This window comes from Anolis sagrei, chromosome 1, assembly GCF_037176765.1.
Source record: "Anolis sagrei isolate rAnoSag1 chromosome 1, rAnoSag1.mat, whole genome shotgun sequence".
Classification (NCBI taxonomy): domain Eukaryota; kingdom Metazoa; phylum Chordata; class Lepidosauria; order Squamata; family Dactyloidae; genus Anolis; species Anolis sagrei.
In genome coordinates, this window is record NC_090021.1 from 264,408,269 (window position 1) to 264,422,061 (window position 13,793).

General features: G+C 40.8%; 1 protein-coding gene across 2 annotated transcripts in view; it reads right to left on the minus strand.

Moving 5' to 3' along the window:
* The window catches only part of NELL1 (neural EGFL like 1), a 604,942-nt gene that overhangs the window by 454,252 nt on the left and 136,897 nt on the right, over positions 1–13,793 (minus strand). The gene's annotated exons all lie outside the window — the stretch shown is intronic.

The following is a 13,793-nucleotide window of genomic DNA, read 5'->3' on the forward strand; positions in this document are numbered from 1 at the left end:
AACACAGAATAAATTATAAATTCTAACAAAGATAAAACAAGCCACTGGAGGAGGTGCTCCAGTGGACGTTATAAAAAGTTGGGGTGGTGGAAATTCTCCATCTATGTCTTGTACATTTGGCCAAATCCCTTGCTATTAGAATCAGGAACCGCTGGGTATTCTTTTCTGTGTTCTCATAGGACTGGCATCAGCTCCGGCAAAGAATTGAAGGTATGAGCAGGGGATGGTGAGGGAGGCGTGGAGACACTACTCCACTCAGTGGGCCAAACATGAAGCACCAGTTGGACACAAAGGGAAAGAGGTTTCTCTGAAGAAAGTGTCACAGGCACTCAATGTTAGACATCTAAGCAACTCAACCAAGCAAGGCATGGACAGCAGACCAGGCACAAGTAGGCTATGGTTGTGTTGCACCTTGCAAGATAGGGGATGCCCCCCTCTCTTTGTGGCATGTGGCATGGGCCCAGAATGTGGTTTGCATACCTCCCCCCTTTATTGGTGAGGGGGGAGTATCCTGGTGGCATAGGGGTGTGGCAGGACCGGTGTTGGCTCACCAGTTGGCTCACTGCCAGGAACCTCAACTGTTGGGAAGTGGCATCAGTCAGCATCAGGCTGTCCTATTCTTGATTCAAGATGCATGCATAGCTGCCAAACCTATTTTTAACTGTAGTCAATAAACAAGTTGTAGCCTTTGGTTCTCCCAAGCCATTGTACTTGTCTTTTCTTGCAAGTTTCTGGCAGGGGGAGGTTGGTTGCCACTGCCCATGCAATTGGAAGGTGTTGTAATGGTATCCTTAAAATGAGCATATGAAATAGCACCAAAGTGAAATGCAAACTAATCATAAAATGGAGAACGTTAACATTTCATCTACTTTTCAACTGGCTTTCTAATATATTGCGATCTAGACCCACCAAAAGTAATCACTGGTTTTATGTTAAACTTTGCCATTTGTTTGGAAGCACAGAGAGTTTTAAGACACAAAAATGTTATCTGATTCATAAGGATATTTAAAAAGAAATTCACTGCTTAGCTCTAAAAGGTAACATAAAGCCAGGTATAAAAGAATGTATTTTTCCAAACAGATTCTGAAGAGGGAAAGGAGCAGATATGATAATGTAGATTTGAAAAGATTAGGAAATGAGGAAATCCAATATAATGCTTTTTATTTAAAAACATATATTTTAGAAACATTAACTGAGATCAAAAGAGTCATTCAAATAATTATGGAGAGTAATTGCTTTCCTGTAATGCAATTACAATAAACTCTAAGTCTTCAGACTACTATAACAAAAACATATTCAAAGTTGCAATTGTTAAAGAGTTTTCCCCCTTGCTCCATAGTAACCTGTTGCACCCCCCTTGAACTAATTTACTTTTTTGGAGCAATAAAACAAAATTTCATTCTCCAAACCTGCATTTTGGAGAGAAAAAAAACAATATGGAAGCATTTATTATCTCTATCAACATTTTCAAGTATAAGTACTAGGGCTGGGCGGTTTCGTTTCGTAATTTCGTAATTCGTAAAAAATTTGTTATTTTTTTGGTTACGAAGCGATAACGAACCATTCAGGAGCATCTAAAAAACGAAACGAATTTTTCAATTCGTTTTGTAATTGCTTCGTATTTGTTTCGTATTCATTTCGAAATCGTTTCGAAATCGTTTCGTTATTATTTCCGCATGTCTGGGGCAAGTTTTATAGCTGTTGTTTGTTTAATCAGTGAAAAAAATTATAAATATCACAACAACAGTCAACAACAGAGGGAGAGGGAAGCTTCAGAAGTTCCCCCTGTCCCATATGGAGGTTTTTTAGCGTATTGCGCGGTCGCGTCCGCCATTAACAAATCGATTCGTATTCGTTTCGTATTTGTTTCGTATTCATTTCATAATTTTACGAAATTTCGTAAATATCGAACTTTTTTAAAGAAAAATCTCGGAATTCTTTTAAATATCAAAACGCAAAAAACCCCAAAAAACGAATCGAGTTTAGAAACAAATTTTTCCGTGGTTGCCCAGCCCTAATAAGTACTTCATTTTATCAGCAAAAAAAGAACATTATTCAAATAAAGTACAACTTTAAGTGTCTGAACCAGACCTTTGACACAATCATTGAGAAAGCAACCCACTGAATAACATACTGAGATTACACATTCCATTTTGGTTAGAGTGTGCATATATTTTTATTAATTGATTGGTATTCTTTCTAAAAGGTGTTGAACCTTTTCACACTATTGGCCAATATTCCACAAAGAGTTCCATCTTCTATTAAAAGTTAAAGCCCTGAAGCTAAAACAAAGAACTCCCCACAACGCTAGTTACAAGGGAGTATTGGATTTTTATTTATTTGACCGAACAAGGCTCTAAAGGGACTACACAATATCTGACTCCAATGACATAAGAAGAATGAATTTTTTTCAATGTAAAAGCACACAAATCGACATGTATTATGCTGCAGCTCAATACTGCAATATAAGGAAGACAAATGAGGCACAAGCCCAAATGGTTTCTCTCAAGCTTTGTTAGGAATCAAACAAAGACACTGACCTCTACTGAAGAAACATGTTATCAGCCCTCCTTCCTGGCATCCTTTCAGGAAAAAAAATCCCATTCATAAAGTAATGGGAAGCACCAAAGGATTCAGTTCTTGTGGGTTTTTTCGGGCTATATGGCCATGTTCTAGAGGCATTTTTCCTGACGTTTCGCCTGCATCTATGGCAAGCATCCTCAGTTTCCAGCAGACCTCACCTCTGAGGATGCTTGCCATAGATGCAGGCGAAACGTCAGGAGAAATGCCTCTAGAACATGGCCATATAGCCCAAAAAACCCCACAAGAACTGAGTGATTCCAGCCATTAAAGCCTTTGACAATACACCAAAGGATTCTTTTTTCCCCTCTGAGGCCTTGTGTACACCAACCGTGTAATCCAGAACCAAGGTGGAGTATATTGCTCTACACTGGCCCAAGAATGATGGTACTGGCAGTTAAGTCCGAACACTCTGCAGTGCTGTGTTGTTGGGCGAGGAATGGATCTGTCCCACTGGGCTATTCCTTTGTCATCTGTGTCACCATCACCACTCCTCACAGAGCTCCCTGCAAAAGCCTGGCCATCACCTGTCATATTTGCCGAGGTTATAATGCAATAAGCATGGAGGGAACAGAATGGTCCACTCTTTCTTGCTGTTCATACAGGAACCCCATCCTGACTTTAGGTGATGCAATGGCCAGGGACTTGCAGGGATTTCTAGAGCTTGGAAGAATTGGGGACGGCAACATACAAATGACCTATCCCTTTCCCTGTACTGATTATTAGTAGTGGTGGTGGTGCGTGTAAACAAAAAACAAATGGTTGGAACAGATTCTACCCAGCTGTGAGACAACTGGAAAATGCACATATATTCTAGGATTTCCTTCAATTTCTGGAATATCCCTTGGTTTTGCTTTAAAAAGAGTAAAGTTTGGCTAAAAGCTAAAAACTTTGCACCATGAAGATTACTAGCATTAGATAAAGGTTGAGTATGGTGGTGAGTTTGGATTCATGTAAGTATTATATTACCCTCTTCAAAAAAAGGGGAAAGAACAGACTGCAGAAACTATCGAGGGTTTTTTGTTTTTGTTTTTTGTCGTGTCAGGAGCGACTTGAGAAACTGCAAGTCGTTTCTGGTGTGAGAGAATTGGCCGTCTGCAAGGACATTGCCCAGTGGATGCCCGGATGATTTTGATGTTGATATCGAGGTTGATTTTGATATCGAGGTATCTCCCTTCTAACCTCAGCTGGGAAAATCCTCGCAAGAATTCTTGTAAACCGCCTTCTACCCATCTCAGAAGACACCCTCCCAGAATCCCAGAATGACTTCCGCCCCTCCAGAGGAACAGTGGACATGATCTTCACTGCACAACAGGTCCAAGAAAAATGCAGGGAACAAAATCAGCCTCTGTACATGGCATTCATTGACCTTGCAAAGACATTCGACACAGTGAATTGCAGTGTCCTCTGGACCATCCTCCAAAAAATCGGATGCCCTAACAAATTTGTGAACATCCTGCGGCTCCTCCATGATGACATGATGGCAACAGTCTTGGACAGCAGTGGCTCCCAAAGTGACCCATTTAAGGTGGAATCAGGTGTCAAACAGGGATGTGTTATTGCCCCAACTTTATTCTCCATCTTAATCCCCGTGATACTTCACCTTGTTGATGGGAAGCTTCCCACCGGAGTGGAAATCATCTATTGAACAGATGGCAAGCTGTTTAACCTCAGCAGACTGAAAGCCAAAACCAAGGTTACAGCAACATCTGTTATAGAACTCCAGTATGGTGATGACAATGTTGTCTGTGTGCATTCAGAAGATGATCTACAAGCCACTCTAAACACCTTCGCAGAAGGATACAAGAGGCTCGGCCTGTCATTGAATATCGAGAAAACCAAAGTGCTGTTCCAGCAGTCACAAACCAACCCCTCTCCAATGCCAGAGATACAGCTTAATGGTGTAACATTAGAAAATGTTGACCATTTCCGCTACCTTGGCAGCCACCTCTCCACCAAAGTCAACATCGACACCGAAATACAACACCGCCTGAGCTCTGCGAGTGCAGCATTTTGCTGAATGAAACAGAGAGTATTTGAGGACCAGGACATCCATAGGGATACCAAGATACTTGTTTATAAAGCTATTGTCCTCCCAACCCTGCTCTATGCCTGCGAAACGTGGACTGTTTACAGATGTCACATGCAACTCCTGGAACGATTCCATCAGCGCTGCCTCTGGAAAATCCTGCAAATCTCTTGGGAAGACAAGCGGACAAATATCCGTGTGCTGGAAGAAGCAAAGACCACCAGCATTGAAGTGATGGTCCCCCGCCATCAACTCCGCTGGACCTGCCACGTTGTCCATCTCCCAAAGCAGCTGCTCTATTCCGAACTCAAGAACAGAAAACGGAATGTTGGTGGAGAGGAAAAGAGATTTAAAGACGGGCTCAAAGCCAACCTTAAAATCTCTGGCATAGACACTGAGAACTAGGAAGCCCTGGCCCTTGAGCGCTCCAGCTGGAGGTCAGCTGTGACCAGCAGTGCTGCAGAATTTGAAGAGGCACGAATGGAAGGTTAAAGAGAGAAATGTGCCAAGAGGAAGGCGCATCAAGCCAACCCCGACCGAGACCGCCTTCCACCTGGAAACCAATGCCCTCACTGCAGGAGAAGATGCAGGTCAAGAATAGGGCTCCACAGTCATCTACGGATCCACAAGAATACTGATCCTGGAAGACTATCCTACTCGTCCAACAAGGGACCGCCTAAGAGAAGAAGAAGGATTATTTATTTATTATTCCCCTAAAGAGGACTCTGGGCGGTTCACAGTGACACAAAGACTTTTGTGTGATTCTTCTCTTATTGCCTTTCTGAATCATCTACCTAATTTTTCCTATAATCAACCATACATATTAAATTATTTAAATACATTTCTGTTCCTTTCCCCAAATATGGTAAGTGATATTTAGAGTATCACAGATGTTAATTGTGACATTTTAACTTAATCATCCTATCACTAACTCTTTAAGATCAACAGAGAAATGTTTTTCACTTGCTGTTAACAGAAGTAGTTCTTACATAAAATATGATGACGGTTATACTTATCTAGCCTGACAATATTTAAAGATATATAGCATATAGAAAATTTATTGTCCCTTCTATAAATGCATCAGCATACCTTTACACTTGCTGTCTCAATGCTGGTGATATGTGATCACTCATTTCAACCATTAATAGTTTCCAGAAGCTATTGCAAAGTAGAAAATAGCATGTTGTGTCCTTGTAAAGGACCTAAAACTCCATCACTGGGATGTCCATAGCAATTGTTTAGAGTGGCCGAGGCTATGGGGAGGCCAATGTAACCCTAAAATAGTAGTTCAGCTATCATTACAAAACAGCTCCATATGTTGCATTTAGCCACACAAGTGTGTTATTCAGAGATTTAGGATTGTCCATGCATGTAAAATATCATATTGTATAAACTAACTATAAAAGTGTCCTTGCTTAGCCAAAGAGAAGCTAACAAAGTAAGCAGTTTGTGTGCGTGTGTTCTTAGATACTTCTGATGTTGCCACTTTATACTCTTATTGTATCCCATCTATTTTGTTTTCTTTTACCTGTTGATAATGAATTTAAAAGATTTACAATAAATGAAACATTCAAAAAACGAGGCTAACACCGGTAGCAGTGAAAAATGAACATATGCATTGGGCTTGCCAGCTTGATAGGACTGAATACAAGCTGTGAAAAAGAATACAAGGGTCAACAGTAGAATTTACAGATGACATAATTCTGTCAAATGATTTTCCCTGAATAATTCCCTAAACTAAGGGATGATATCAATTGCATTAAACAGAACCCTAAACTCTTAATATATTATTTAATGTTGAACTACACCCAAACCAAAAATCCACAAAAGAACGACATCTTTATTAGCCAATCCCAATATATTGATCGGAACCCTGCGGCACTCCACTCGTCACTTCTTTCCAGGATGAAGAGGAAGCATTGGTGAGCACCCTCTGGGTTCGTCCATTTAACCAATTACAGATCCATCTCACCGTAGTTTTGCCTGGCCCACATTGGACAAGTTTCCTTGCCAGAAGGTCATGGGGGACCTTGTCAAAGGCCTTACTGAAATCCAGGTACGCTACATCCACGGCATTCCCCGCATCTACCCAGCTTGTAACTCTATCAAAAAAAGAGATCAGATTAGTCTGGCATGACTTGTTTTTGATAAATCCATGTTGACTATTAGCAATGACCGCATTTGATTCTAAGTGTTTGCAGACCACTTCCTTAACTATCTTTTCCAGAATCTTGCCTGGTATCAACGTGAGGCTGACCAGACGGTAGTTGTTTGGGTCGTCCTTTTTTCCCTTCTTGAAGATTGGGACCACATTGGCCCTCCTCCAATCTGCTGGAACTTCTCCTGTTCTCCAAGAACTCTCAAAGATGGTTGCCAATGGTTCCGAAATGACTTCCGCTAGTTCCTTCAATACTCTTGGGTGTAGTTGATCTGGCCCTGGGGACTTGAACTCATTTAGAGTGGCCTGGTATTCCTGTACGACTTGTTTCCCAATTTGGAGTGGATGAGGGATTTGAGGATCTTGACAGATTAGAGAGATGGGCCAAAGCTAACAAAATGAAGTTCAACAGTGACAAATGCAAGATACTCCACTTTGGCAGGAAAAACGAAATGCAAAGATACAGAATGGGGGATGCCTGGCTTGAGAGCAGTACGTGTGAAAAAGATCTTGGAGTCCTCATGGACAAGAAGTTAAACATGAGCCAACAATGTGATGTGGTGGCAAAAAAAGCCAATGGGATTTTGGCCTGCATCAATAGGAGCATAGTGTCTAGATCTAGGGAAGTCATACTACCCTTCTATTCCGCTTGGGTTAGACCACACCTATAACATTGTGTCCAATTCTGGACACCACAATTCAAGAGAGATATTGACAAGCTGAAATGTGTCCAGAGGAGGGCGACTAAAATGGTCAAGGATCTGGAGAACAAGCCCTATGAGGAGCGGCTTAAGGAGCTGGGCATGTTCAGCCTGAAGAAGAGAAGGCTGAGAGGGGATATGATAGCCATGTATAAATATGTGAGAGGAAGCCACAGGGAGGAGGGAGCAAGCTTGTTTTCTGCTTCCCTCGAGACTAGGATGCGGAACAATGGCTTTAAACTACAAGAAAGGAGATTCCATCTGAACATGAGGAAGAACTTCCTGACTGTGAGAGCCGTTCAGCAGTGGAACTCTCTGCCCCGGAGTGTGGTAGAGGCTCCTTCTTTGGAAGCCTTTAAACAGAGGCTGGATGGACATCTGTCAGGGGTGATTTGAATGCAATATTCCTGCTTCTTGGCAGGGGGTTGGACTGGATGGCCCATGAGGTCTCTTCCAACTCTTTGATTCTATGATTCTATGATTCTATATTCACTGGCTTCTTCAGTGGCTATATGGGAAGTGGGGGCAAAAGCCAAATACTGGTTATAAAATGTCAATTCTGTTAGCCAGAGGAAAGTAACTTATGTTGAGATCCAGGCTGTCCTCCACTTAATTCCTATTAGCTTGACTTTTAATGGAAATTGTATTTTTGTCACAACTTGAAATTGTAGTCCTGGAATAAGTGTGACTCATTCAATTTCTTTGAATTAGCATTTAATTGATTCAATGCTTACTTAGTTAGAAACTTTCTTCTGCACATAAATGCCCCCGGCAGCTCCACTTTTCCACATGTTATATTTTATTATTAACTTTGAGGGACATATAATGGATTTAATTGATGCTTTTATGATTTTGCATTCTGTGGCTTATGGAAATAAGAGCATGCAGCAGTAAAACAGAGCTGTAGGTATACAGAATGCCTCCCTCAAACCACACTCTATACTTTGCCCTCCTTAGATTTCACAAAATCGACTCGCCAGAGATAAGAGATTTTGGGAGGGATAGCCAATACTCCAGAAGACAGGAGCAGAATTCAAAACAATCTTAACGGATTAGAGAAATGGGCCGAAACCAACAAAATGAAATCCAACAAAGAAACATGCAAGATACTCCACTTAGGCAGAAAAGGTGAAATGCAAAGATACAGAATGGGAGATACCTGACTCAACAGCAGTACATGTGAAAAAGATCTTGAGCCAACAATTTTATGTCAGCTAAAAAAGCCAATAGGATTTTGGTCTGCATAAATAGGAGCATAATGTCAAGATCAAGGAAAGTCATGCTATTTTGCCTTGGTCAGACCACACCTGGAATACTGTGTACAATTCTGGGCACCACAATTGAAAGGAGATGTTGATAAGCTGGAATGTGTCCAGAGGAGGACAACTAAAATGATCAAAGGTCTGGAGAACAAGCCCTACGAGGAGTGCCTTAAAGAGCTGGGCATGTTTAGCCAAGAAGAGAAGGCTGAGAGGAGATATGATGGCCATGTATAAATATGTGAGGGGAAGTCATACAGAGGAGGGAGCAGGCTTGTTTTTTGCTGCCCTGGAGACTAGGACATGAAACAATGGCTTCAAACTACAGGAAAGGAGATTTCATCTGAACATTAGAAAGAACTTCCTAACTATGAGAGCTGTTCAGCAGTGGAACTCTCTGCCCTGGAGGGTAGTAGAGGCTCCTTATTTGGAGGCTTTTAAACATAGGCTGGATGGCCATCTGTCAGGGTGTTTTGAATGCGATTTTCCTGCTTCTTGGCAGGAGATTGAACTGGTGGCCCATGAGGTCTCTTCCAACTCTATGATTTTATGATTTACACCTAAGGATATCCAGTCCTTGTTGTGGGGTAAACAAGGTTAAACCAGCTTAGCCCCATGCTAAGTAAAGTTGAGGAATGCTCTGGAGTTTGGGTGACACATCAGAGCAACATTTCTCTTTGGATATAGCTTTGATAGCACAACCATATCTGATGCAGACTGGTCTGTTGTCCACATGGGCTGCTGCCAATCCCTTTTCCTTCATTCATTGGCACAGAGGAAGAGGGATGACTTGGATCTGTGTCACTGCTTTAGATGGGAACATAGCTCTAGAAAAGCTCCTGGCCGTAATGGATGCCCCATGCTGACATCAGCAAACATGACCGACAACCAGGAAAGGAAGGTAATGCTTTAGTGGAGCCAAACCAGTTTCTGCCAAGATTAGTTCATGGGCCCTTCCCTGACACTATCACTGGTCAGGTATGGTCAGTGCCAGTTCTGGACTAGGGCTGTACAACTCAGCAAAAACCCATGCCATTTCCTGTGTCCCATTTTCAGCTGCCCCACATTCCGTTTTTAGGGAGCTTCCCAAAGTCATGAGGGGTTTCTGTTTTCAAACTGAAAAGATGATCCATTGCCACCAATGGGGAAACTTTACAGCAGTGGTTCTCAACCTGTGGGTTCCCAGGTGTTAGGGCCTACAACTCCCAGAAATCCAAGCCAGTTTACCAGTTGTTAGGATTTCTGGGAGTTGAAAGCCAAAACATCTGGGGACCCACAGGTTGAGAGCCAGTGCTTTGAAGGGTCATTTCTCATCATTTTTAGGCCTATCCGCATGAAACTCACCTCACTTGTAGGCCACATTTACTTCATAAGCCTACCAACTTCCAGAATGTTTCACCAATCTACTATTTTTTTGGAAATTTGAAAAAAAATTACCATTACATTTTTTAAAAAACCACAAGAGGGGAGGAAAGTGGACAAAACCAGCCAGGTCTCTGATTGGCTGAGAAAAAAGAGAGAAAAAAGAGAGAAAAACCTCAATTCCCATCATGCCTTGGGAGGGAGCAAAAGGCTAATTCAGTGCTTGCGTAGCACAAAGTGCTGCTGGGAAATCATGTTCCCATTTGCCTCAAGCGGGCATGGGGGGAAGATCTTCAGGAAGGGATGGAGGAGCCTGTCGGGGAAGAAAATGAAGGAGGAGCAGCAGCTTTCCTGATTAGCGAGGCTGACATGCCCACATGTCATTGTGTCCACCTCAGGTAGAGCCAGTCTTGCTCGCTCAGCCCCATTGGTCCCTATTAGCCCCCATTAGCCGAAAAGATCCAGCTGCTGTGATCTGCTCCAGCTAAGGCTTCAGTTGCACTCCAGTTGGCTCATTTTCATGGATTTGGCAGCCAAATCCTCCAAACCATCCGGAGCCCATTTTTAAAGGTGGAAATGTGCATAGCCCTATTCTGGACTGGCCTCAGATTATCACTCTGAACTGGCCTTGGATTAAGTGACCCAAATAGGTAAACCCTTTATTAGGAAAGATCTAATCTAGTGTTCAGATAAACAAATAATAATTGCACAGATAAATGGAAAGCATGATGAAGACAACATTGTTTCATGCATGTCATTTGGCCTTTGTACTTCAAGGACCTTGTCCTGAATACAATTTTAATCCTAATAAAAATTATTTGAACACAGAAGCAATTCTTCTAAAATAGAGGTTAAAGGTAGAGTTAAGTCATAGTGCCTCTGTCTGACAACATCCTGAAAAAAGGGCTCAGAGAGATATTAACTCCCTAGGGCTGTAATTCTCTCCCATTCAGTTCTAAGGATGGGTCTTTAAATGTACAGCAAACCATTTCAGAAAACTTTATGGAGAGAAAAGTAGAAGGCAATAGATAGTGTTTAAGATTTACTTCAAAAAGGAAATGTATCTAATAAAACAAGACCTAGTCACAGGAACATGAAAGATAGAAAAAACAAAAATAAAAAGAGACAAAAATCAATTTGTCAACAATAATGGCAATCCTAAATTTACTATGAGCTTATCATAAATGTGACAAACGATCAAGAAAGGGGAGCACACAAATCCATTTTCATAGAAAAACTAGATTTTATCTTCATTCTCTTATTGCTAAAATTTGAACTTTTTGTTACATGCTGTGCTTTTTAACTTCTGTCCCTCTGTTTACACGAAGCTCTTTGATCTAGTAGATGCAAGGGAAGAAGGTGATTTCAAACACTCCTCCTTCCTGGCATGTCCCCAAATCCCCGAAGAGGGACCTTTCAAAGTAGTGTTGACGCAGTGGACTACAGAGCAGTGCAATTGCTTCCCTTCCCACTTTCCTCCAGATCAAAACATTTTCCAATAACAAAGGGACACCAATCATGTACAACTCCAGGGATGAAAAAAGTGCAAAGATCTCTAACCTCTAAATTACACAAAAATATTTGTTCCCATAAATGGAACCAGGATCTGCTACCAGGTGCAGAGTTCAACTTATTTGGACCCTTTGATATTTCTTTCTCATGTGTTATAAAGACAGGCTTGAACATGTATGAGCAATACCTAGTGAAATAAACTTCAGAATCTAAGAAGGACCAGGATTTCTAGTCATGAAAATTGAATACATCAACAAACTAAGGGAAACTAGGTTTGTTACTCTATGTTGTTCCACATGTCTAAAATAAGAATTACATAAAAATGTAAAATGAATATCTCTACATAAAATACTACTTTTCATATTGTATAGAATCACAATATTACAAAAATTATGCACACGTGATATATTTGTTCCTACAGCCATAAAAGAAAACAGCATATCTATACTTACTATCTATTTAAGTTAAACTGTAACTCTGAGGAGACCATACAAGAGATTCCAATCCATGGTCTTTAATATCATGTATTTAAATATTGAAATATTTAACATTAAAATTAAAAAGTAGTTTAAAACTATATTTTTGAAAGCTATTTTAATTCTGTAACTTCTACTGCTTCTGATAATCAGGGGAATTTTTTAAAAAACATCCACTTCACATATAAATATTAAGTAATGTAATGTTCCATGTGTCCTATTTTGATGAGCCAGAAAATCCCCAGAGCCAAAAGTCACTGTGGCAGGACTGTTATACCTTAAAATCCTTGACAATGTCAGTCAACTTACTCAATGTTAAAGAATTATGGAAAATTTAATTCATGTTCTTGTAGAAAAGGCCATATAAATATATGATATTCAAAGGATTCAAAATTGTTATATTAGAATGTGGTTATTCGGGGGAGGGCTTTTTTAGCAGTGGCCTAACTGCTGCTTTCTAAAAATAGGATGGAAAGTTCCCCTTCCTGAGAGATGCATTATTTGTTGTATTTGAGATTGAATTGCATCTCCTCCCTGGATGACCAGCCAAGAGGGGCAGAGAGCAGGAAAACTGCTTGTCTTCCTTGCTTGCCCCAGCAGCTTGTCCATATCAACAGTACTCGACAATTTAAACTTATCCAGTGTAATCCCACTCACAGAGCTGCCAGACACCTCATAGTTGGCCTCTTCTCCAATTATTACATCTAAATCAGCTCTTATGCAAGAGATTGTATCTATGAAATTGTTATTAAAGGTATTGCAGTGAACTACTGAAAGTTCTAATATTGGAGGGGAGGATACCTGAGTTAAACCTCTCAACACTCTCAACAGTTCAGCTAGAGGTGAATCTGCAGACACAACGTGGGCAAAGAAGGAGCAAAGGTCCTCTATACTGTGTCTAGTGACATAAAAGTAGAATTTTCTACCATTGTCCTTCCCATTTCAATTCCTTGAGGGTCTCTGTATACCAGAAAGCAAGGATGTTTAGAATTCATTGTATCAATAGACCTGGCAAGATTTTGATTCCATATACTGACCAGGGATTCAATAGGATCATTGATGATGCCAGCCATAGACCGCCTGGAGTCTCCAAGGATCCATTAGCCTACGATGGCAGACCAGATTTCACCCTTTATTTTTCCCCAGAAACTAGAACAATCAGGCAATGTAGTACAAGCATAGATTCATGTCATTTTCAAGGTGGTGTTGAAACAGAATTCTACAGATACTATGGTCTGTCAAAAAGACAAATAAATGGGCACTAGATCAAATTATGGCTAATCTCTCCCTAGAAGCCAAAATTATCACATTGAAGTTATCATGCTTTGGCCATATCTTGAGAAGATTTGAGTCTGTCAGGTTTTACAATGTATTGTAATGTAATATAACTGAGTCATGCACTGCTAATGGGCGTCTGTTGAAAATGCTGAGTCATGCATTAACTGTATATAGAACTTCATTTGGGGAATGTGTTCTGGCCTAGTCCAGGTGATTGTGAATGATGCAATCCTGGGTTTGATTTGAGTCAATGTGTTGGGAACCAATCGGTGATTGCTATGTGTAAATGAATTGTATATAAGGAAGTCATGTACAGTGTATATTTCTCCTTGTGCTGTGATGTTGTTCGTCAAAGGCTATATGTAATTAAAAGAACCTGTGTGCTAAGACAAGATATAACTGTGTGCTATGGTAAGTCTGTAATATCATCTAGACTGG